Here is a 24,143-nt window from a genome sequence, read left to right as displayed (position 1 = left end):
TACTATTGTTGTTGCTGTGCTCCTCTCTCTCCCTCCTTCTTTCTCTCTCAACCCAACTGGTCAAGGCAGATGGCCGCCCACCTAGAGCCGGTTCTGCTTGAAGTTTCTTCCCGTTAAAGGGGAGTTTTTCCTTGCTGCTGTCGCCAAGTGCTGCTCATGGGGGGAACGTTGCGTCTCTGTAAATTAAAAAGTATGGTCTAGACCTGCTCCATGTGAAGAATGCCCTGCAGATAACTGTTGTGGTTTGGCGCTTTATAAATAAAATTGACTTGACTTGAAATTGAATTGCTTTTTGATTCCAGTTCAAGCCCTAAATCTACGTTCCCTTCATGTTTTGAGGAGCTTGGAAGTCTCGTCTTATCCCATTATGACCGTGGCATGCTTCCCACTAAACAAACCTGGAGTCACAAAGAGTATACAGGTGTTTGCTACAGCACCACTTTTCCCAGCAGTCAGAGAGCTAATCATCACTGATTTTGTTTGCTGAATACAGTAAGCCTCATCCCGTCACTCAAGAAGTCCCTTTCACAACATAGAAGTAAGGTATTTATTATGTTTTGTTTATGCTTGAATTAATCTGTAATAACGGCTCACATATCAGATGGCTGTTTTGATCGGTTTGGTATCTCATGTACCTAAGAATAAGTGGGTAAAATGAAATCCAATACCATTAATAACATACAATATATAGCCCATGCTCTATATCTAAGCCTTAGTGCAGGCCACCTGTAGAAAAGAAACCCTCTAGTTAACATCTCATCTCAGCTTCAAATAGCAACATTATGTTTCTGAACAATCTCCATCTCGTGCTACGTGCCAAAGACTCGTCCTTTATGTCAGAAGATACTGTAAAACCCACCGTGAATTCAGAAGAGAGAAAGTTTTCATTAACTTAGATGGATACAGGTGGGTGGATTTCCCCCAGTCAAAGTGTCTACATCAAACGGAGGCAGCACCTGTGCTAGCCACTCACCTTGGGCTATAAAACGCTCTCTTTTTCAAGTCAGGAGGGAGAAACCCCCTAACAGGTGCACAGGTTTGTATCAAAGCTTTGTACCTTACCAGCCTTAGTGGATTCTCTTTTCTCCCAGATGAACAAGATTGCTTGCTCACAAACAAGCTGACCTTGGCTTTCAGGGAGGTGCTTGCGCCCTCCAAGACTTCAGATGGACAAGGAGCAGCAGGCCTATGAAATATTTCAGTTTTAGCTTCATTCAGAGAAACCTGATACTGCACATAATGCGTCATATTGACACTTTTATTGTAATTCCAGGTGTTTTCCTCACTAGAGTCCTCAAGAGATTCTGTACAACACCTGGGTGTTCATATGTCCCAACAAAAACAAAGCTCATATCCACGTCTTCATTTGCAAACCCCTCATGCAGCCCAATTAACACTTGCAGTTTTCTGTGTGAGTGGATTGCTTTCGACTCTACCAACACACATGCACACACACATCACTTAGTCTTTAATCATGCTCAGAATTGAGAAAAACCACTTCTCATTAGTAGAAAGGTTTTGAACATTAAGAACGCCTCTTAAACGGACAACCAGAAAGCAAAATTCTACCCATTTCATCTCCACTTTCTGCGATGGCACATGAACAGGAACTGTTGCTGTAACAGACGTTCACTCGCTCACTCGTTCAGCGATGCTGAGCTGATGGTGTGTGAGAATGCTGAAACCTCACTGTTGTGAACCTAAGGTAGCTTTTTACTTAATATTTTAATGATGGTTCTTTTTGACTGTGATTCTATTACACACAAATGTTGCATTTTAGTTTATTAAACTACTTTTACTTTAATCCACACATCTAGGAGATGGGGCTGGGCACTGTAATGAATATTTACAATATATTCACGTTTTTATGCTGAAATGATAATGATGATTGACAGATAACCTCTGATATTCAGTTCATAAAAGGATATGAAGAATGTTTTTGACCATTTTACTGATGCAGCTTTGATATGTTGCTTTAACTCTTTGCTGTGTTGGTTGTGCTTGTTTGTGAGTATGTGTGTAAGTGTAAGAGAGAGAGACAGAGAGGATAAAGCATGCTTAGTCTATTGTTCTGTTGTTCAGTGGGTTGTAGTAGCCTTAGTTCATGTGTTTTCTGTTCTGAGACAAAGGGAACATTAGAAAACGTCTACAAGTTTGAGAGCAAGTGGGGAAAACAACACCAGGTTTATAAATGTGCTCTGATAATTTAGTTTTTTTTCACTGCCATACAGCCATTTAGTCACAACCTGATTCAATACAATTCTGCCTTTGTGTGTTACCTCACTGGAAAAAAAAGTATTGTAATAAATATGTAATTCTGTAATCTTCTTTGCCATTATTAAAAGCTGGTTAGTCCAAATGATTGTTCTGGTTAGAAAATCCCTTTGTGAAGGTATTTCAGAAAGAGAAGGAGAAAGTATTAACACTCAGATACCATATATATTGTATATAATGACCTGGTTGTAAAATATTAGATTAGATTATTATTTTTAAGCAATAATGCCTGACTATGAAAAACAGATTTGGCTGTTTTACTGTTGTAAAATGAGTGAAAATGGCCAGGAAGCTCTGAAAGGAAAAAAGTGGCACAAGAGCTATTAAGTGTTCAACAGTCTTGCTTCCATGCTGATTAAAAGTGCTGTTTTCAAGGAAACTCAATGAGTAAGTGCCATTTCCAGCACCATGTAATGAGGATATCCTTCACAGACATGGACACATTTCCAACACGCAAAAATAAAAACAAACTACAGTAGCTGGAATGCAGCTCACTGTGAGTCTGTAGAGGTTCTAGTTAACTCTAGGGTACAATAGATGCTCTACTACAGTACTTCATATGTAATGAGAATAATTGCTCAATTATGTACTGTAGCCCCTCAGCAATTTCATGTGCTCCTAAATATCATTACAACTGAATAATCTTATCCACAACTAGTACATGCTCAGTTTAATTAAGTATATTGATTAAGTTATTATTTCTTTTTAGAGCTATATAAAAAGAGAGAAAATCAGACAGAGCTGATCACACTGAATTTTTCATATTCATGGAGAACAGAACAGAAATAGTCTTGAGGACAGTGCGACCAATTAGTGACTGGATTGTTGCTTATTCAATTTGTTCAGTACCTGAGTGCACTGAGGAAAGTGCTCTGGTGATTAGAAGGTAGCCGGTTTTACATCAGCAGTGCTCTTTAACAGCGCACCCTGATGCATGCTGGGAGACTCGTGTCATGAAAGCTTGTGTGCAAAGGCCAGTTTATATTCAAGTGAATATTAAAGGCAGCAGCCATATATTGAAATAAGTTAGTAAGTAATTTTATTTATATAGCACCTTTCAAGAGCAGAGATGTCACAAAGTGCTTCATAGAGGAGATACAGAAAAAACATAAATACAGACATAAAACACAATAAAAACAGAATAAATAGAAAATAGAAAAATGACACAAAGGCAAGTCTGAACAAATGGGTCTTGAGCTGATTTTTAAATGTGTCCACAGTGTCCACAGATCTTAAATCCAAAGGGAGAGAGTTCCAAAGTTTAGGAGCCACAACCTCAAAAGCACAGTCTCGTTTAGTTTTAAGCCTAGATCGAGGAACAACCAGCAAACCCTGATCAGAGGACCTTAGAGACCTGCTGGTGACACACAGCAGTAGATCTCTAATGTTGGCAGGTGCCTGACCGTGCAGAGCTCTATGTGATCACAAGAACTTTGAATTGGATTCTGAATTTGATGGGGAGCCAGTGAAGAGCAATCAGAGTCAGTGTCACATGAGACCTTTTGGAGGACCTGATCAAGAGTTTAGTAGCAGCATTTTGGACCACTTGTAAATGATCCTGGGATGTTTTGCTGAGGCAGGTGAAAAGGAAGTTACAATAGTCTAGATGAGACGATATAAAAGCATGAATTAACATTTCTATCTCTGCTTGAGACGCAATGGGCCTGAGCTTTGCGATGTTTCTCAGCTGGAAAAAACAAGAGCGAATCAGATGCTGACATGTTGGTCAGAGTCAGAGTCTGGTCCATAGTGACACCTAGATTTCTTATGAAGGATTTAACCAACAAGGTTAAAATCAGCCACTCTGCATTAACTCAGTATTTGGCAGACTGTGTGTGGTGAAGCAGTCAGTCCCACCATCTTGTCTGTCATGCGTATGTTGTCTGACATTATGCTGCTTCTGTACTTTCCCCACAAACACTAATTAGCCAACTTTCTGGGTTTATGGTAGTATGTGGTATTTCTGGTGGTAATGCAAATGTATGAATCTGGATTTAGGAATGCTAAAATATGGAGAATGTGGACTCAAAAGCTCAAACATGTTTGGCAATAGATGAGAATCATTTGATTTATCTTACCTGGTGAATGATGTTACCACATTTTTAGATTGGCTGGAGAATAATAGATCAAGTACCTCATGCACTCAAGTAATCAAATCAAGTACAGTATTCAGAGTGTTCAGATATGATTTTCCTCAAGTGTTATTCATCTTGTGACTGAGTAGAGATGTTCTGTATCACTGAAGACTGACTTTTAACTATATAGTGTAGATGCATGCAGCACTCTAAGACTGTCCTCAAGTATTATCATCTGTTTTTCTTCTTTGAAATGTTACAAAAAGCTGATGTTGCAATCACTGTTTCAGCAGAGTGAATTAGAGCTGCAACAATTAGTCAATTAATCGATGAGTCAATCAAAAGAAAATTAATTTGCAACTATTTTCCAGGTGCTCAAATGTGAATATTTCTTGGTTTCTTTATGATAGTAACTGAATATCTTTGGGTTGTGGACTGTTGGTCAGAACAAAACAAGACATTTCAGGTTCCATCTTGGGCTTTGGGAAACAGTCATCAACATTTTTCATCATTTTCTGACATTTTATAGACCAAGTGACTAATCAATGAATCAAGAAAATAATCAACAGATTAATTGATAATGAAAATAATCCTTATTTGCAGCCCTACAATGAATGCTACTAACTTTGAAGACACACAGGAAAGCTCCATGACACTAGACCTCCATGAAAGCATCCAGTCTGCATGTGTCGAGATTATTACCCAGCTGCCGATGAAGTCGTCTCTTCTCTTTCTCGTCTGTGTGTGGACAGTCTGTCTGTCTGCCTGCTCATGTACATGAAACACTGTAAACTCCTGAATAAACCTCACTGGAGACATACTACATCCTGAAATAGGCATGAGAGCCTGTTCCAGTGGGCCGCAGGGGCAGTATGTCATGTACTAGGAGAGGGATGCCCCAGTGTTAATTATTGGTCTCTCAACAGGGGGTGAGAACAACCTTGGCTATATTAAAACCCTCACCGGAGTGGGATCCTTGACCCCACTCTGGCATCCACACTGCTGTCATAGTTCACATACTTCTCCTACAATCCTGTGTGCAATACCTTCTAGTCAGTATGCTGCACAGTATCTTAGCATTTTTTGTACAGTGGAATACATAAAGGCAACATGTAAATACACACAGACTGATTTTAACATTTGAAACTGAACTACAACCCTCATCTGAGCCTCCACACGCAGCTGTTCAGAAAACTGAAAGAATGCTCTCTGCTTCAAATGCTTCATGACAACACAGGATATTTCTTTGAAAGAGGGTCTTATGCAATAGCTTGCGCATTCTCCAGGGATTTGGTTTGAATTTGAACATGTGAACTTCAGTTGCCCCAACACGCCCTGCCTGTACAACTCTGGAAAGCAGTGAAGGCTCGAAGCGAGCTGTCAGAGGACGAATGAGGTAATACTGTTACACCCTAATAAAAACACGCTGTCAAGTGAATGGCAAAACAGAGTACTACACTGCGTGGAATGAATAGCAAACACATGGCAGCACTAAAGTTAAAATCCAGTGCTGTAACAAATTGAGCACGCTGGGCTCTTTCACTTTTACGTCCTCTCTAATTTGTGTAATTAATTAAAGATGACAGAGTGTTTGATAAGTATTGTCTTCTAGGTGAGCTGGGTCAAGATGATTTATTACGGGGGGATACAAATTGACCGTATAACCCAAAGTAATGGACAAGAATTTAAGAATAACTTCTTCATCAATCAGTTTAGAAAAACCTAAACCAGAATTCATCTGCTGTTTTCTTTGATATTCCAATCAATGTTAGTGAGCTTAATCAAGGCTCTGATTTATTATGTGATTAAGAGACAGAAGACTTCTGTTATTAATTACTTTCAATGTATTTATGGGCTCAAAACTGTAGTTTGAGCATTCAGCTTTCAGCATTCAGTCATCAAAAAAGCCTTCATTTTAGGAAAGTATGCATGAAAACTCCCCAGATTCCTGTTATTCTGTGTCTTGCATTAACTGTCAATAACTCGTTACACAACTGGTTTGCACATGACATCATCACTGGCTCTATTATGTGTAGTTTTAGAAGAAAATTATAGTTGATCACAAATCAGGCCTCAGCTAGCTGAGACTGTAACAAGTAGCACATGGCAAATTTTCTCTCTGATGTATTCTCCCTTTAGGAGAATGCCTGTTTCAGATTAATCATTGTGCAACATGTTTCTCATCTTAAGAAACAAATGTAGACATTAACTCTACACCCACTGCACTATTCTTACATTGGTCTGGAAATACTGGACATATGGGCACCAGCTTTGTGATGTTAGGATTTACTGATAAATGTTCTCTAAATAAAGAAAACTGGATTTATTGGCAGATCAGGCAAATCTAGTATCTTATTTTATTGTGTTTGTAGCTGTGAGAGAGAGAGAGAGACAGTTAATAGTGGACAGTCCAAAGTGATGAAGCAGATGGTAATCACAGTCTAGACAAGCAGGGCAGAGAGGAGGTAGGCGAGGAGGAGATGGGCCTCGCTGTTAAATCAACCACCCACAGGAACATTTTAAAGCTGTTTTCAAAGACCTCATTGCACAGATTTCTGCAACGTGAAAAGCAGGCAGTCAAATTATCATGGTAGTGCATCATGATGAACCAACAGTACCAGACCAGAATATTAATATGTTGGCATTGGAAAAAAAAAAAGGAGCTTGTTTTCATACAAGTCAATGTGTTTGCTGCATAACTACCGTTATTTGAACACCACTTTTTCCACACATATGAAAGAGAGACAGATGCACATGATGTATGACAAAGGATATGAGAAAGCCTCATGTTGTCAGTGTCTAATATGTATGAATTATAATATAGTATAGTGCTATATGCTCCTCTCCCTGCGCGCTCTCTGACAGCGTGTGTGTTCCTGCTCTCGACTCTTTTACATAACAATCAATAAAAACTCATCTCACTTTGCTGACACAGTCTAAGTTTGAGACCACCGACCCACAAACATTTAGATTCACAGCGCATTCGTATTGACGGGCTCCTGAATACTGAAGGGCACAAGGGCACCTTTATGTAAAAGACCATGTTCTGTTAATAACGCTGGATAATCACAGCCGTCTGTGTGGACTGATAACACAGTACAGCAGCACTGGAAGACATGAGAGATAAATACAAAGAGAACATCTGCGTGCTACACAATTACACAACAATTCAATATCAACTGAATGTTATTTCCTTATGATGAAACATTTTTGTCTTTAAAGGAGGACACCAGTCAGAAGCCCAGTATATTGGTTTCAATAGAGAATGTATTTATTCCCACATTAACAGCGATGAATAAATTGAGCAATCTTAATCATATGAGACATGAATCATCTGGACACTGGAAGACATGTTTAAAAAGCTCCAGCACAAGAGGTTAGTGGAGTGTTTGTGCCCTCTAGTGCCAGATTTGTGCATTTCTGTAAGGACATGAATAACTGCAGCTCGGTTTTAACTCATATTTTTGTTGTCTCTGAGACAAAACGTTATCGTCGGCTCACTTGTGGATACAAGTTTAAAAATACAAAAAATGTTGTTGCTTTGAAAATGTCCTTTTTCCACCTTCTGCAATGTCTTCGTCTATTCTGATTATTTTAACACACTTTTAAAATTAAAAATCTAAACAAACAAAAACAGTATAATGTTTCAGTAGAGATTTGGTATTCAATGTGTAATCTTGTCACTCTAAATAGTCTAAATATATAAAGGTGAAAGCTTTTCTCTAAAAAAGGTCTGACACTGAACCAGAGCAAACTGATTCTTGTCACAATCTGTGTGCATGTGAGAGTGTGTAACTGTAATACACACATTTTTTCACACACTCATAATTGTGGGGACTAACTTCTCATTTGGGGACAAACAGCTGCCACACACATACACACACACACACACACACACACACACACACACAAGGTAAACCATTACGTTTTAGGGTTAAGACTTGAGCTCAGTCAATATATTTATTAAATATATTTAATAATATATTTTTTAAATTCCAACAGCTCTTTTCACTCACTTATAGGGTATATTTTTACTTATTACTATAAATATTATTAATGATGACTTCTGTGCTACTTGTGTTATCGTTCCTTCAATATTTTGATAATTATGCACCACAACACCAAGGCAAATTCCTTGTATGTGTAAACCTACTGGACAATAAATCTGATTATAATTCCGTGTTTTTATCCATCCTGGTAAATTGAGTCCAGTTGTTGGGCGCAGACATAGTGCCACCTGGTGGATTTACTTAATGTGAAACACATTTTGTCTTCAACAGTAAAATTAGTAACATATTGTTATTTCCATAGCCTATTAAAATAAAAATAATACAATAATCAAATTGTCATGATGGGTTAGTATCCAAACAGACTGTGCGCTTTCAGATTTGTAAATTGATTACTGTCAGATTTAAATATAACAACCGGTATCAAAGGTTGTGAAGCTTGTTTAAACACATCTGTATTAAATGATAAAGCCTCCATAAAGATGATGTTTACCGGCTGCTGGTGGATTTTTATGAAGTCAGCCACATTGCGCCTTTACTTGTGGCGTTGAGGAGGAGCTCAGTTGTTTATTCATTCACGTCAGCCCCTCTTCCCTTCCCTTCCCTCCTTCCTGCTACACACAACGGGGACCCACCGTTGTAACTGTTTTTTCCCATATTAAAATTAACCACAGTCACGTCGCCACCATAAACCGATTTTGGAATCAGGTGAGTTATGATTTTATGATGATATGTTTTCTTTAGAGGGGGTGATATGCTGCTGCTGCTGCTGCTGCTGCTGCTGCTGGCGGAGCGTTGACTTGTCCGGCCCCGGCGAGGCGGACTGTTTCAACCATAACTTATTAAATTCCTCCTCAGACCAGAAAATGTACGCGCGTCATGGATGGCGATTTGACCGCCTGTTCGTTTTGGACGGATGTCTTTCGGTGCGGCTCTCGGCTCTTTTTTTTTTTTTTTTTTTTTTTTTCTTTGGCGCTACACCGAAAACAAACGGTCGATGTAGGTCAGCAACTACAGTCAAAATGTCGTCTTTTCTTTTTTTACTTCCACATTCTCTCATGCCACAAACAGATGGCGTCGAGAGAGGGGGGAGGATGGAGAGAATGGGGCAAAGAGACGCATAAAGGAATATGGGGCTACACCAGGCCACATTAGCCCGGGTCTGCCCATCACTGATCTATACCCCATACACACACACACACACATACACACAGATACACACACACACCTCTTCATGCCGAGACACGGGAGGCCAATATGTCTTGCCTAGGCCCGTCTTCAACAAAGTTTTTGCTGTTAAGTTGTCGGGCCTTTTCTTTTTTAAAGATACAGCGCAAGTTTTGGGGGATGGGATAATGGTTTATTTTGAGCACAACCCCAACCTTCAGATAACACTCGCCTCGGTCAGCTTTAGCGTACAGTCGGAAGCCACATTTTGGTCCTAACCCTCGCAGAGAGCTATGAGGGGGGGACATCACAACACCGGGGAGATGCACTGCAGCAGATAACCTGTAGCCCGGGCTGCTTCCTTGCTCCTGTGTGGAAGACAGACTACCACCAGTTGGCTGACTCGTCACTTGGCTGTCAGAGATCATTGAGAGGCCACAGGTATCCTCCAACGCACTAATGAGGGCAGTGAGTCTCACATAGGCTGTCAGGAGAGAGAGAGAGAGAGGGGTGAACGTCCTGTATGGTTGTCTGCTTGCGCTCACATTTTTTTTTTTTTGGTGCCATTTAACGCGTTGGGATGCGTAATAACACCGCTGACCCCTTCCATGCAGCGTCTAATCATGTGATGTGGATGGTGCATGCAGCAGGGAAGCTGCATACTGTGCATACCATTTGGCAGCCCAGGGCATGTAGATGTGCTCTGATGCAGCTCAGTGTCTGTGCACTTCAGTGGCTGCCAGTAATTAAAAAAAGACTGCCTCCCCTTGTGGTCTGTGGGTTATCTGATTGGTGGTCATTTAGCTGGAAATATTCAAATGACTCAGCGTCAGTCAGGTATCACAGCCATGCGGATCCTGCTTCATGCTGCAGAACTTAACTGTTTTTTTTTTTTTTTTTTTGGAAAATGAACCATTTCTGATGTCATCCTGAAATGACACTTAACCGACTCAATCATCTCAATGCCCGAGGAAGTCAACCATTGCTGTCCAGCTCACCCTTTTCTAGCCTCACTGCCAGGAGCTCCAATTTCATTGCAGCTCTTAGAGTGAGCATCTTAAGTCATATCTGGCCTTATGGGTTGTTGACCAAAGCTCGTCAAGTGGCCTGCCTGGTGTTTTCTGACTGTGGAGTCCACCTCCACCTCTGATAAATGTGTCTCTTGGTGTTTTCTGATTTGAGTGACCAGCTATAGCCCCATCGTTGATTGTATTTGCAGTTTTGAGTCTCTTGGCCGTACACTGTTTGATGATAATGTCTCTGGTCTGTTTCTGCTTGTAGGCTTCTTGCCAAATATTCATTTGCTTTGCAAACTTCTTGTCTGTCAGCAGGCTGCTTTATTTACAGTCTTCTGTGTCAACCTTGTGCTAATGATCTGTCCTATGCACCCTACCTTGTGATTTTTATGTATTGTGCTCCGTGATGATGAATAATACAGGCATTGTGTGTTGGCATTTGGACAAGACTACTTTATTTGTAGTGTTAAAAGATCGCTCGATGGTGACAGAATGGTGTTGGACGTTATGTATGATGATCCCCCAACTTTTGATTTAATAATAGTGTGCTGAAGAATTGTCGAGATATACAAAAAGCATTGGCAAGCTCTCAACCATTCAGGCTTTGCAGAAATTATGCCTCCCAAGTTTAACAGTGATTTTTTTTTTTTTTTTAATTCTTGGCCAGCTTGAGTTGTATAGTGATGAATGATTTTCCACAAGTTTGGATCGATAATATGTCATTACACTGCTGCTGCTACTACACAATCTGTATGCTACTCAGGGGATCATGAGCCATTCCTCCATGGATCATCAGCAGCAGGGTGACGCTGTTGAATGAGGTCCAAGCAGAAAGCACATCAGGACATCCACAGCACAGGATGTTTGAATGTTGGTGAAAAAACAAAACTGAACCAATCTTACCAGACGCTGAAAATTAGACATCTCTTGTGAAGGAAGATAAGTGAAAATTAAGCTTTTTCTTTTTTTTCCCCTCCATCCTCTTTTTATCAGGATGTGGGAATATAGCTGTGGTAAAAGGTTTAGAATAGCTGATGATGGTGTCAGCACATTGCAGCGCTCTGCTGTGCTGCAGGCAGGGTTTAAAAAAAAAAAAAAAAAAAAAAAAGAGGCTGATGTTTCTCGAAGCACAAAGGCCTAATGTGTAGGGCCTGTTGGTTACAGCCACGCTGAACGACCTCCAGTGTGTTGTGCCAGTTTTTATGTGCTGTATGAGCGTAATGTGTAGGCCTAATTAAATGCCACAAAGCCTGCGGCATTGAATTGTTCATAATAACACCAGATTTACCTTTTTTTTTCTGTGTCATTGGAGCAAGCTAACAGTTTAGTCTGAACGGCTTCATTAATAATAAAAGCAGCCTGGTTTGGTTGCAGTTTTGGTGTGAATGTTTCACTAACAACACGACTGTCAGGATATGATCTGACTGTAGACCACCATGTGAGTAACAAAGATCCAGAACAAGCAGATTTGTCAAATGTAAAATCACTAATGGCAGCTTCACCACACACTTTGACCACTAGTTAGAATACAGTATTGTTGCCAAATATCTGTCGCTTATGTCAGGGATACTTTTTATTTTCAGGATTAAAGTGAAACTGTATAAATGTTTCTATTTGAATACCTGCAAGTGGCAAAAATAGCTGTTGAATCATTTAAAGTCCATGTAAAGCAATGATAAATGTGTTTTTTCACACCATAGAAAAATTGGGTAATTAACCACCCAGCCAGATTTGACTGATCAAAAAAATTGCCAAGTATATAAAATAAGGTTTCAAAATCGTGGATAAATAAGCAGTAGTCTCTGCTCTGAAACACTGGGGGCATGTCTGCTAAAGACGCTGACAACACGGCCCAACTGAGCAGCGTCTGAGTTAACAATGCTCATACCAAACACCCATATAAAAATACACAATTTAAAATAGGCTTTGTTTGTAGGTGTAAGGTGAGCAATATGGATGATATTTTAAAAATGAAGTAACTTTAGGAGACACTGTTTACTTCAGCACATATTTTATAGGTAAATGTGGATTTACTTCAGTAAAAGTGTAACTTAAATGACTAGTTAACAAGTGATCCATCATCAATCATCGTAATGTTAAATTTTTTTTTTTTTCAATGGAGTTTGGTGCACTTAACATTACCAGCTTCTCTGCTGGAAAGTCCTTGGCGGCGTCATTGCGGCCGCCACCTTTGGAGCAAAAGCCTGTCATGCTGTGCTTTTTGGTGAAGTGTTGCCTTGACCTCCCAGTTGCACAGCCGGGGCTGAAGCTGAAGCAGTGGGCGACAGCCGGTATCGGCCGCTGCCATAGCCGTGTTGGTCGACTCTACCCGTACTCCTAGCCAAACAGCTTGTGCTGAAGCTGAAGCTGCCGGCAGCCCCACCCATCAGCGGAAGCTTCAGCTGGGTTTAAAATAACTCAAGTGCTAACGTTGACTGAAAATGGTCCCATTCACCAGTAACGGCGGATTATCCGAAGTGAATCCCAGTTGTCTCAGATGAAAGTTTGTAACATTTGCCGATGTAAAATAGAAACTATGAGTATGTGTACTCTAGTGTTTGTGTAGTGGAGTGTGGGGGTCGGGGGGGGGGGGGGTCATGCTAGTAACCCATCTACGACATAGAGCTACCATTTCAGACCCGCCCAAAAAATCTTGAACACAGAAATAGTGAAAAACAGTTTAACGGTCTAACGCCACAATTCAGTACTACATAGTTTGAAAAGAAATCTCGTATTTTCCTTTACACGGACTTTAAGACTTGAATAATACAAATGTACAATTTCAAAGCACATTTTTAAAAAATGAAATCTTAAGCCCGCTGATCTGCTTCATGCTGTGTATGCAGAAGGAGTGTTTTTAATAGACAACTCCAGTATGTAATGCTTATTAGGTGCGAGTCATGCCTGTCAGTTTCAGTCTCACTGCTGGTCTGGATAAACGCTGTCCTTGCCAGCTTTGGCTGTGTGAAGTTGTTACTAGTTGTCTGGTGAGTGGGTTTGGGCCCGTCAATCCTCTCAAATCCTGCCAAACTCTCAAAAGATTAGCAATGTTGAACTTATTTTGCTGCAGTGCAATGTTGTTAATTATTTTTTGAATATTTGGTCCTTATGTGTAAAGGCGACTCTTTGCTTCTCGTTGTTTCCTCCTTTTTTTTCCCTCTTCGGTTCTGATTATTAGCCTCTGTATGGAGTTGCAGTTGGACTGTAATCATGTGGGCTGATGTGGCATTGTGCAGAGTATTCAGCCAACAGTTCAGTCATATAGGTAACCATCTAGTGTTAGACATTAGCCTTCCGCTCTGTGCAAGCCTCTGTTCACTTAGCTTACTACCACTTTCCAGCACAGTGCAGAGCAGTGGCCTAGTTCATGCCCCCTTGAATGTAATTTTAGCCGTGTGTGTATGTGCACGCTTATCTGTTTTGTCTCTTTCTCTCACTGTCTCTGTTTCCCATTCTCTCATTCCCTCCTCTTTCCTTTCACACTGTCCCTGTGTGTCTCTCTCTTGTCAGTGATAGAGGCTTTTGTTATGGGCACTGTGCAGTACTCAAGCCAATGATGCAGGGCTAGTTACCTCAGTTTCTCAGTTACCGATGTATGTTTAGCCATGCTCCACCTCTGTGGACGGATGGCGTTATCCTCCAGGGAGACGTCGGAGACAGTACAGCCATTTTACAGTGTCGGTTTGATTGACACGTCGCATTGCTCAGCCATTACTGCTGATATCTGGTTTACACTGAGGCTGCAAATGGGTGGAAAGTAGTTGGACTGGAGAATTGGATCAAGTATCTGCTAGTTAAAAGTCTTTTCACACAACTTGCCTGCTTTGGGGTTGGCTTAGTCACACTGTATGAGTGCAAGATGGTCAGAATCAGCTGTACATGAGCATAATGCAATTCAAATTATAGTCATATTAAACATTTAATCAAAAACATACATCAAGAGCGAGAATTGCCTCAAATCTGAATCAAAGCTGATGGCAGTAAAGTAAATCTCACTATTGTAGGCGAACATTTTATGAGAATAGGATCAAATTTCCAACTGAGGTGTTTGTATAAGGTCAGTACATTTAGAATGAATTGCTCCATTTGGCAAATGAGCTTTTAATTAAGTTACCGTTGTGCAATGAGAATATTGTTAGCAGCTCTTCTTAAAGGGGACATATCATGCTTTTTGTGATTTTCTGTTCTTTTTTTACTGTTATGATGTCCGACGTCCGTGTTAAACATGGTCAAAATTCCAAAGCTTCCTACAAGTCAGAAGCCCAGACTTCATCCGGCTCTGGATGCTTCATTTCTAATGTTACCTCTACTTCATCCTTGTGATGATGTCAGATTGTTTGTACAATGCACATGTGTTTGTTGCTAAGGTTTTTCCATGTCTTGTTCACGTTGTCCACTCGCATATTTCAAATCGGATTCTGGGCTCCAACATGTCTGAATGTCTTTGAGAAATTTCCATGGTGAGTAAATCACGAGAAAAAGAAGTGAAATCTTATTACTACTGTTTGTTTATGTGGCCTTTGGAGCTGGGAGCTGGCCAATCAGACCAGAGTGGGCTCATTGGGAGGGGTCCCTTAAAGAGACAGGAGCTAAAACAGCCTGTTTCAGGCTGAACTGAGGGGCTGCGTAAAGGGTCAGTGTAAGATAAACAAGGAGTTTTTGAACTGAAAATCATGCAAGTGCAAGCATCCCAGTACAGTCCAGAATATAAATATAGAATATGGGAATATGCATGATCCAGCCCTTTTAAGAGTGTCCAGTGCATATGTTTTAGGTGGATTGTGTATTATAGTTGACTACACGCATCCTCTAAAAGAAAAACATCATAATGCACTAAATACTGTCAGCAGTGTCATTTCAGATCAAATGGTTAATTTGATCATTGAGCTTATTTTCTGATATCTTCTGTGTTGCTCTAATGGATTATTTGGCTTCATGTGAATACAGTCTTTGATGCTGAAGTGCCTTATTTTGTCTTTGCATATTAATGGACATATTTATGCTCTTTCTATTTGCTCGTCCGCTGTGTGCACAGGCTTAATATTTTGAGACCTTGTGACAGCTGCTTGTCCCGTTGCCAGGAATCGCTGGCCCTTAACTGAGAGCCTCAAACAGACAGACTTGATTGACTTGAAGACTATCATTTCCCCCCGTATTCAACTAGCTATAGGGGGAAAAGATATCTATGAGTACCACTCAATATCTGTATCCAAGGATCCGCTGTTCATTTAATAAGGTTAAGTGGTGGACAGGAAGATCGAAATTCAACCAGGAAGTTCAAAACTCCATTTCAGCAAACATCAGGCATGCTGAAGTGTCCTTGAGCAAGACACTAAATCTCAAGCATCTCTGGGGGCGCTGTTGTGTGGCTGATCTCCAGCTGGGGAAGAAGAAACTTTCCCTTCAGGGATCAATAAAGTATCAGATTATTAACCCTATTGTTGTGTACTTGGTTTAGTTTTTGAGAAACACCACAATTTCCTCTATAAATTTTCCTTTTTTATGTCTTATTTTGTATTCTCATCTGTCTCAAGGGAAGGAAGGTCCTGATCATCACACCACATATGCATTAAAATAAATCTGAAAGAGAGAAACTGGTTTGGGAAAAAGCAGCAATGAAGGAGTGGTAGGGATGATACTGGAGGAGGAAAGACAAGAAGGAAGTGATGGGAAAAAGTGGGGAAAAAGGAGAGAGAAAAAGGGGGAGTGTGGGCGTATCCATGGAAACATGAGGAAAGAGTGATGGGAGAGAGGAGTAGAAAGGAGTAATGTAGTTTGAAACTGTTAGTTAGGAAGCACTGGAACAAAATGGTAGGCCCACAGCAGCGTTTAGCAGAGCCGCAGAGCTCCGATGTTCATTGAAACTTTAAATTGTGTCTTCTCATAATTCTACTCAACTAGATTCGGTTTGATAGCTTCATGCCTTGATATTTTATTGTGCTATTGTAAGTGAATTGATAACATAAGGATGAAACATGGTGGGAATAAAATGAAATCCTGGACTGATGTTTTAACGCTGTTTGGTCGGTTTGGATTGATGACCTCATAAACATTAAGCAAAACCAGACTCGTCCGCCTGGTTGTTCATATTTATCTGACAAATTTTGAAATAAAACTGGAACAGTGCGTGAATATGATATATGTATATGATAAGTCATGTAACTGTTTTCATTTCGAACGTTTAAGGAGAGGAAAGATAAGATGTTACCAGGAACAGCTAAGACACCACGTCTTTGGGATTCTGGGACTTTATCCTCAAAGGACGGCTCTTCATAAATATATTATACTGTATACTTGCCTCAAGCACTGCTGCTTTACATCTGCCATTTACACCTGCTGAAAGCTGCGACGGCATATTCGCAGTAAGTAGTTTAATGTGAGTTTGAGATCCAAACTTAATTTCATTTTTTTTTTCCTTTTTCCTTTATTGACCCCCCATATCAAAAATAAACTATGTGAAAAATGGCACAAGTAAGAGAGCACTTCCAGCTTACTGCCGTGATACTTAATTTTTTTCTTTAATGCAGTGGAAATTGAAGAAAACAGCGAGAGGTTTATGGGTCACTGAACTACAGGTCAATACAGTTCGACCCATGGCTGGCAGTGCTTGACCTTGTTGTTCGCTGCTTCGATTTCACTGTTTTGAAATGGACGCAAATTGGCTATTTCTGTGCTGCCGGAGCTGCTGTTGATGTTGGCTGCGTGTGTGTGTTTAGGGAGAGGGCTTCCTCCCTTCACAGCATTGATTAATATGATATCCATTTTTATTGTTTGTATGGGTTTGCATTGAAATTTTTTTCTGTTCATCTGTAGTACCGTGTTTGAGTTTCAAGCACGGTACTTTTAGTGTTTTAGTTGTTTTAGGATGTATCAAATAATTAACAGAAATTTACATGCAACGTTGTGGGAGCAGCATACGTTCATTTCAAGCGAGCGCTCGGAGAGAGGAGCAACGTTTTGGAGACATTTAAAGATGGTTGAAAAAAGCCAACATAAAGCATCTTGATAAAGTGTTGGCCCACCACAAACCTCCAGAACAGCGTCAGTGCTCTATTGGCAAGTGTCTGAACTCTGCTGGAGGAATGAACACCATTTTCCCAAATATATTCCCTCATTTGGTGTTTTGATAAGGCTGGTGGAGAGTGTTGTATTACACGTCGGACTAGGGCTGGGCAATATGTACATAATCAAATATCACAATATTTTTGGCCAAATATCTCTATCGATATCGCGACAGCATTGTAGGATTTTCATGAAATATTTATACAATGAGATTTTTGATGAATATTCATCAGTACTGTGGATATAATGACTAAGTGGGTAAAGGCAAATAATAGAACAGCTAGAACATTCTGGTAAGTTCAGAAGATTACATCACTTTACTGTAACGCAGCCTTTAAAACCAGGAAAAGACAACACTTATGCCGTATCATGATATTATGATATCCAAAATCTAAGACGATATCTAGTCTCATATCACAATATCAATATAATATCAATTTATTGCCCTACCCTACATAGGACCAAAATTTTCTTTACGGGTTCAACTGGGTTCAGTCTGGTGACTGACACTCATTAGATAGTTCAGTGACTGCTGGTTCCCTGTATGGTCCCCTGTCTGTCTGTTTATTATCAGTTATTTATGGATTCTCAGTTCAAACCAGTATAATGTGAGTAGAACTTTGTAACCTTGAACTTTGTCGGAGAAAATCTGTGTTCAGAGCTTAGTCTGACTCCCCGGATGCAGACTTTGGGTCTCAGCCTGCCGTTGACTGCCTAGTTCAAGCAACATTCTCCTCCCCCTCCGCTATCTGTGTATTACTGTTTTCAAAATTCTTGTCGCTACGGGAAACAACAACAACAACAAAAACCTCTGAGCTAGCAACTCACACGCTGAAAATGACAAGATATGTTTGTCTTTTTTATCAGTAAAACTCACATCACATAGCTGACATCTTTTAGTGTTTTATGTCGCGTTTTCTTTTGCGGGGAATTAGCCATTTTAATGCCAGGGCTCAAAACAAGTTCCCCTTGACACTATTTTGCAAGAACACAATCGCTGCATCCTGGGCTTAGTACGGCCCAAGACAATTGTGATTGGCTTAAAGAAATACAAACAATCCAGAGCATTTTTTCCCACTATAGCAGAATGATGGTAGAGTACAGACAGACATTTCTCCAGTACTGGCACAGCACTGCGGAGATACGTCTGGCTGTGCGAGACTATTCAGGACCTGATCCTGCTGATGGTCGTTCTATCCATATGTCATTTCTGAAGGCAGAGTGCCTGTCCATTGCTGCCAACACCTGTAAATAATAAATAAGGCATAAAGAGAAGAGAATTTGCCCATTTTCACACTTAAGCACACCTGAATCATTGCTGTGGAAAGTGCACAGGGCTGTTAAAAATCCTGCCATTGGAATGCTTTCGGACACTCTCGGATATGCTGAATTGCACTTTGTTGAGAACACACTTTCTCTGTATTCTCTGTATCAATACTAAGTTTTGATCACAATTCCAATTCCAGCTTGACTAAGTTGCAGATTTCCACCTCAGCATGAATAACCGTCTGTTTAGTCACTACAATGAGTAAGCAAACATTAGCTGTCCAAGATTTTTGGCCCTGCAGGCAGACAGATATTGTTGAGCGTTCATAGACAGTTTTTGTGATGTATCCAGAACTGTAAGCACCTGTCAGCCTTCACTGTCAGTCGATTGAGAATGTCCAATCAGCAGCTGCTCGGACTGGCTGCTCAGCCCACTGAATTAGTGATTTCACAGTACCAGTTGCAACTTTTTATGGATACCAGTCATAGTACCGGCTGTGTTCAAGACATAAGTCAGTCTGACTTTGTTGGCGCTGGTTCTTTAAGGTCAGCTGTGTCGGGACCCTCTCACCTTGAGCCGTCACTTTTGGTGCTGGGGAAGCAGCAGTTTTGCAAATTCTGTTGCTGTTGAGTTGATCGGCTCGTTAGAAGAAAAGACAAAAGTAAAAAGTTTCTCGACACATTAGATCCACACTGTCAGGGTTGCTCCTTGAAATATTACAAAGAACTGTATCATACCGGTTGAAAAAAATGTGGTTATGTTGGGAGAAATGAATAATCCAGACTCTTCCTATTCCTAAAATATTACTGGTCCGGAGAAGTCAGCTTTTCTTCTGTATTCTCCAGCACTTCCTGTGTCCTATATAGGCTTTACATGACAAAATGTGCAAAATATTCCCTCTTATGTTTTCTGTCTGTCTTCCAAGTACATATATATATATATATATATATATTTTAATTTCTGCTGATATATATATATATACATACATATATATATACATATACATATATCAGCAGAAATTAAAATATGGACAAAATAGCACATTATCATTCATTGTTTCCAGTGTACATCTTTTCCACTTGTATGTAGGGGGATCATAGATGGAGCTTGAAATTGCCATTGGACATTGGTTTGTGTGTGTGTGTGTGTGTGTGTGTGTGTGCAGCATGAGGAAAAAGCTTAACCGATACAGGATTTCTGAGGCTGATACCTTTATTGATATTACAGAGCTCTAATGATATGTCAACAGATGATCACATTTTTGGTAAAAAACACATAAACATTTTTGATCAGGATCCTTTTAAATTTGCTTATTAAAAATTATGACCAAGATATTTTTGCATTCAAAAAATAAACCTGTCAGTGCTCTCTGGTGGACCAACTATGTCATTGCAGCACTGTTTGTAAATGACCTCAAACATACTGTATTTTTTGGCATTTCTGTACACACCAATACCAATATTTCTGTGATAAGATAAAATCAGATTGAATATATTTGTATATGCTGTTAAGCCTCTAAGTAGTTTAGTTGAACTATAAACTGGAGCTTTGAACCCATCACCATATACTTGAATGCAGCTGTTTTTATCATACAGTGATTACAGATGATGTTGGTTTATAATGATGTTATTGGTTGTGTGTGTGTGTGTGTGTGTGTGTGTGTGTTGGAGGAAGAGGACTTGTGAAAACCAACAATGCCATTCTTTTTTTCTTCTCTTTTTTGCTGCAGCCATGTTTGTGAAACCACAAAATAGAGCGAGATACGGTTTTGTGCTCTCTTTCTCCCATACTCGCTCCCCTTTTTTTTCTCTACCTCTTTCTGTTTTTCTCTCTCTGGCTCTCTTCCCCTCCCCCTCTTTCTGTTCCTCTTTCCTCCTCTCTCCCTCTTTTATTCTCCTACCTCCCTCCCTCCTTCCCTCTCTCTCTCCCTCTCTCTCTCTCTCTCTCTCTCTCTCTCTCTTTCTCTTTTTTTTCCTCTCTTGCTCTCGGTTTCCATCACGCTTTACCCCTCCCTCTCCTCTCTTTTTCTTTCTCTCTCTCTCTTTCTCTCTCCCTCTCTCTCTTTTTCTTTCTCTCTTCCTCTCTCACGTTGCACACTGCCCCTCCCTCCCTCTCTCTGTCTTGCTCTCACGTTGCTCCCTGCCCCATCTCTCTCTCTCTCTCTCTCTTTTTTCTGTCTAGCTCTCTCTCTCTCTCTTTCTCTTGCTTGTTCACTCTCTTGCTCTCCCTCTACATCGTCCCCTCCCCCACTGCTGCCTCTCATTTTCTCTCTTTCTCCCTCTCTCACTCCACCATTTCACTCACTCACTCCCTCCCTCCCTCACTCACTCGCTCACTCACTCCCCCTCCCGTCCCTGTTCTCTTTATCTCCTCCCCTCCCTCCCCCTTCAATCCCTCTTTCATTCCATGCAATCATCTGTTCTCTCTCTCTCTCTCTCTCTCTCTCTGCTTCCTCTATTACGCCCCCATTTTGTCCTCTGCCATTTCCCTCTCTCTCTCTCTCTCTCTTTCCTCCATGTTCTCTCTATCCTGTTGTTTACCACACTCCCCCATGACATTTATGATACAAACTTTATTGAAAAAACAGTTTTTTTTTAATCACAGAAAAAACAAACATGTTGATGAAAACAACATTTATATATCTAGAATAAAGCTGTATTGTGAATAAAAGCTGTCACCGCATATTTGTTTCTCATTTAACCCTTCTACGGTGCCATTCACTGGCCTCTGTTGTTCACATTAACCCAAATATAATCTTTTGTCTCCTATAACGATCGGCCCTAATGCTCGGCGGTTGCTCATATTCAACAAGTGGCTAACTTCCTCGGCTACAAAACAAACACAAATGACAGTCATCATCCTCACGGGAATGTAAACTAGATGAACCAGGTGACTGCCTCGCCTCTCGGTTTTACAGACAGACAGGATGATGGCCTCGCTGAGCCACTCCTGCGCAGCTGGAGGCTGCTACCAGGTTTTACTGCTTTTCGCTTCTGCAGCAATACCAGAACTATACTTTTCCCACTAGCATATGCCACTGTGAGAAATATAAACATGGCTTCCTACAAAAACACTTATTACAAAAGAAGCCAAAGCTCTCAAATGGTAAATGTTGTTAAAAGGTAAGCAGCTTCAGGGGAACTCTGCCTCAATAAATTGGGTCTGAAATTGTCATAATTAGGATTTAAATGAGAAACTGACTGATTAATGAACAAGCGGAGAAGGTCTGAGCAAGCGTTGGATGCTAGTTTTCTGATACTTGGTGCTACAAACACATTTCACTTGGTACCAAAAAAGTGCAGCCCCTACCAATTAGGGCTGCAGCTAACGATTGTTTTAATAATTAATTCAGTGTTTGTTTTTTAAACAAATTGATCATCATTTTGTCTATAAAATGTCAGCAAATAATGAAAAATGCCTACCACGCTTCTTCTAATTTCTTGTTTTGTCTAACCAATCAGTCTAAATGTCACAGATTTAAATGTTTTAAATGAAATAAAACAGAAAGTCCTCACATTTGAGAATCTGGAGCCAGTGAATTAAAAAAAAAATTGAACATATGGGCACAAAGATGAGACATGTACATGTACAAACATGTACATAAAATAACATCACACAGCCTAAAATACAAAACAAAATAACAAAACATACATAAGCATTAAAAAAAACCCCAATACGACCAGCTGTATATATCAAACTTAAAGTCTCCCTCCACTCAAAAATATGTTTTTCTTCTTGTTCCTACAGTTTGATGTTTGAGCTTCACTGTGCAGAATGATGTATGTACAGAGTTTGACACTAGAAGACTGTTCACATATTTATCTGCTGAAAGTGGAAAGTTTCTCTGTGCTCATTAAAGATCCAGTTTTGAGGGGTGGGCCTACGAGCAGGATTTGTGACATCACAACTAGTTTAGAAGCCAGTCCTGGTCCAATATTCAAGTCACACAAGTGTGATGTAGAAACTTGAAGCCTCCAGTGCACAAACACTGACTTTACAGTGATGTAGGAGACATCTTGTGTCCAGCAGATAAATGTCTGAAAATAAATATATTGGCATAGGTTATTTATAGATTCTGAATTTTTTAATGAGAAGAGGTAGATACAATTTTAATAAGACAATTGAACTTTTTTTGTGGAAAAAACATATCACACACATTATTGTTCAAAGTAGAGTATTTTATTTATCTTAAAACATGACTGAAGGGATCTTTAACAAAACAAAACAAAAAAAAAACAGACAAAAAGAGTAAAGTAAATCACTCTGTGTCCCATTTGGAAACACAAGCAGCAGCTTAAAAACCGGGATCGTGACCGTGTACGGTCATTGTTTGAAATTGTGGCCAATGTGTCACCGGGATAGTCAGTGGTAGTGTCTATAATGTGAATTCCTGGATATGAAATGTTCATCTGCAATGTTCTGTAGTGGTGCCAGTAATATTTGTTGTTAAAGTGTACTGAAGTAGCATATTGCATAACATGGTTAAGCTATGTTTGAGTAAAAAAAAAGGTTATAAATGCAGTTCCAAGAACAATACTTTCCACTCATAACTAGGAATGTTGATTTGAAAGACAGCTTATTTTAGTTTTAATTATAACGATTTTAATTACCTGTTAACTCCCCCTGCTCTTTCATCTGTATCAGCAGATGTCTGTAAACATATAGTCTCATCCAAATGTTTACGTAGGATTAGCATGCTACGCTAACAATCCGTCAGCTGTGTGACTTTATATCTGCGCCTTGACATCTTTCAGAGCCCACAAACACTGTAAACACACCTGTCACCTGCCCAACACGGTGCTGTTAAACCGGAGACATCACGGCTACACCTTATTTTTATGCAGTCTATGGGCTACACACAGCATGGCTATGCTAACAATGCCAGCCATGCTAAGTAGTTTCTAGCCGCTGTGCAGGCTGGTAAAATGGATTTGTTGCGTCTCTTTGTCTTTCAGTCGGTAAATGTGTGTTTTTAAAACTTATTTCAGGAGTGGGATCAGCACTAGGGCCAATTCATTTTGAAAGAGCAACAGCCAATGGGGAAACTCCAACACTGGGCTGGCTGACCAATGGTGTAACTTCATCACTCAGTCAGTGAGTCAGTGATGGACAGACATTTGGGGTTATAGGGCTGGTCTGTGGCCGGTGCAGCCAAAAATTATGTTACATTAAGGGTGTAATCATCAAAGTTGTTGACCATTAAGTCGAAATGAGATGAAAATGCCTTTTAAACAGTTTTAGATCCATCCCTGGTCATATTGTGCACATATTTAAC

At 40.1% G+C, this 24,143-nt stretch overlaps 1 protein-coding gene across 1 annotated transcript in view; it reads left to right on the top strand.

The window, feature by feature from the left end:
* Positions 1–9,645: 9,645 nt before the first annotated feature.
* Positions 9,646–24,143, top strand: part of LOC137185413 (zinc finger protein 710-like) — a 28,629-nt gene continuing 14,131 nt past the window's right edge. The window contains exon 1 of the mRNA XM_067593734.1: positions 9,646–9,964. The gene's annotated coding sequence lies outside the window, so the exon portion shown is untranslated. The remainder of the gene's footprint in view (positions 9,965–24,143) is intronic.

Source organism: Thunnus thynnus, chromosome 1 (assembly GCF_963924715.1).
Source record: "Thunnus thynnus chromosome 1, fThuThy2.1, whole genome shotgun sequence".
In the NCBI taxonomy this organism is placed as follows: domain Eukaryota; kingdom Metazoa; phylum Chordata; class Actinopteri; order Scombriformes; family Scombridae; genus Thunnus; species Thunnus thynnus.
This window is presented reverse-complemented; position numbering and strand designations above follow the sequence as displayed.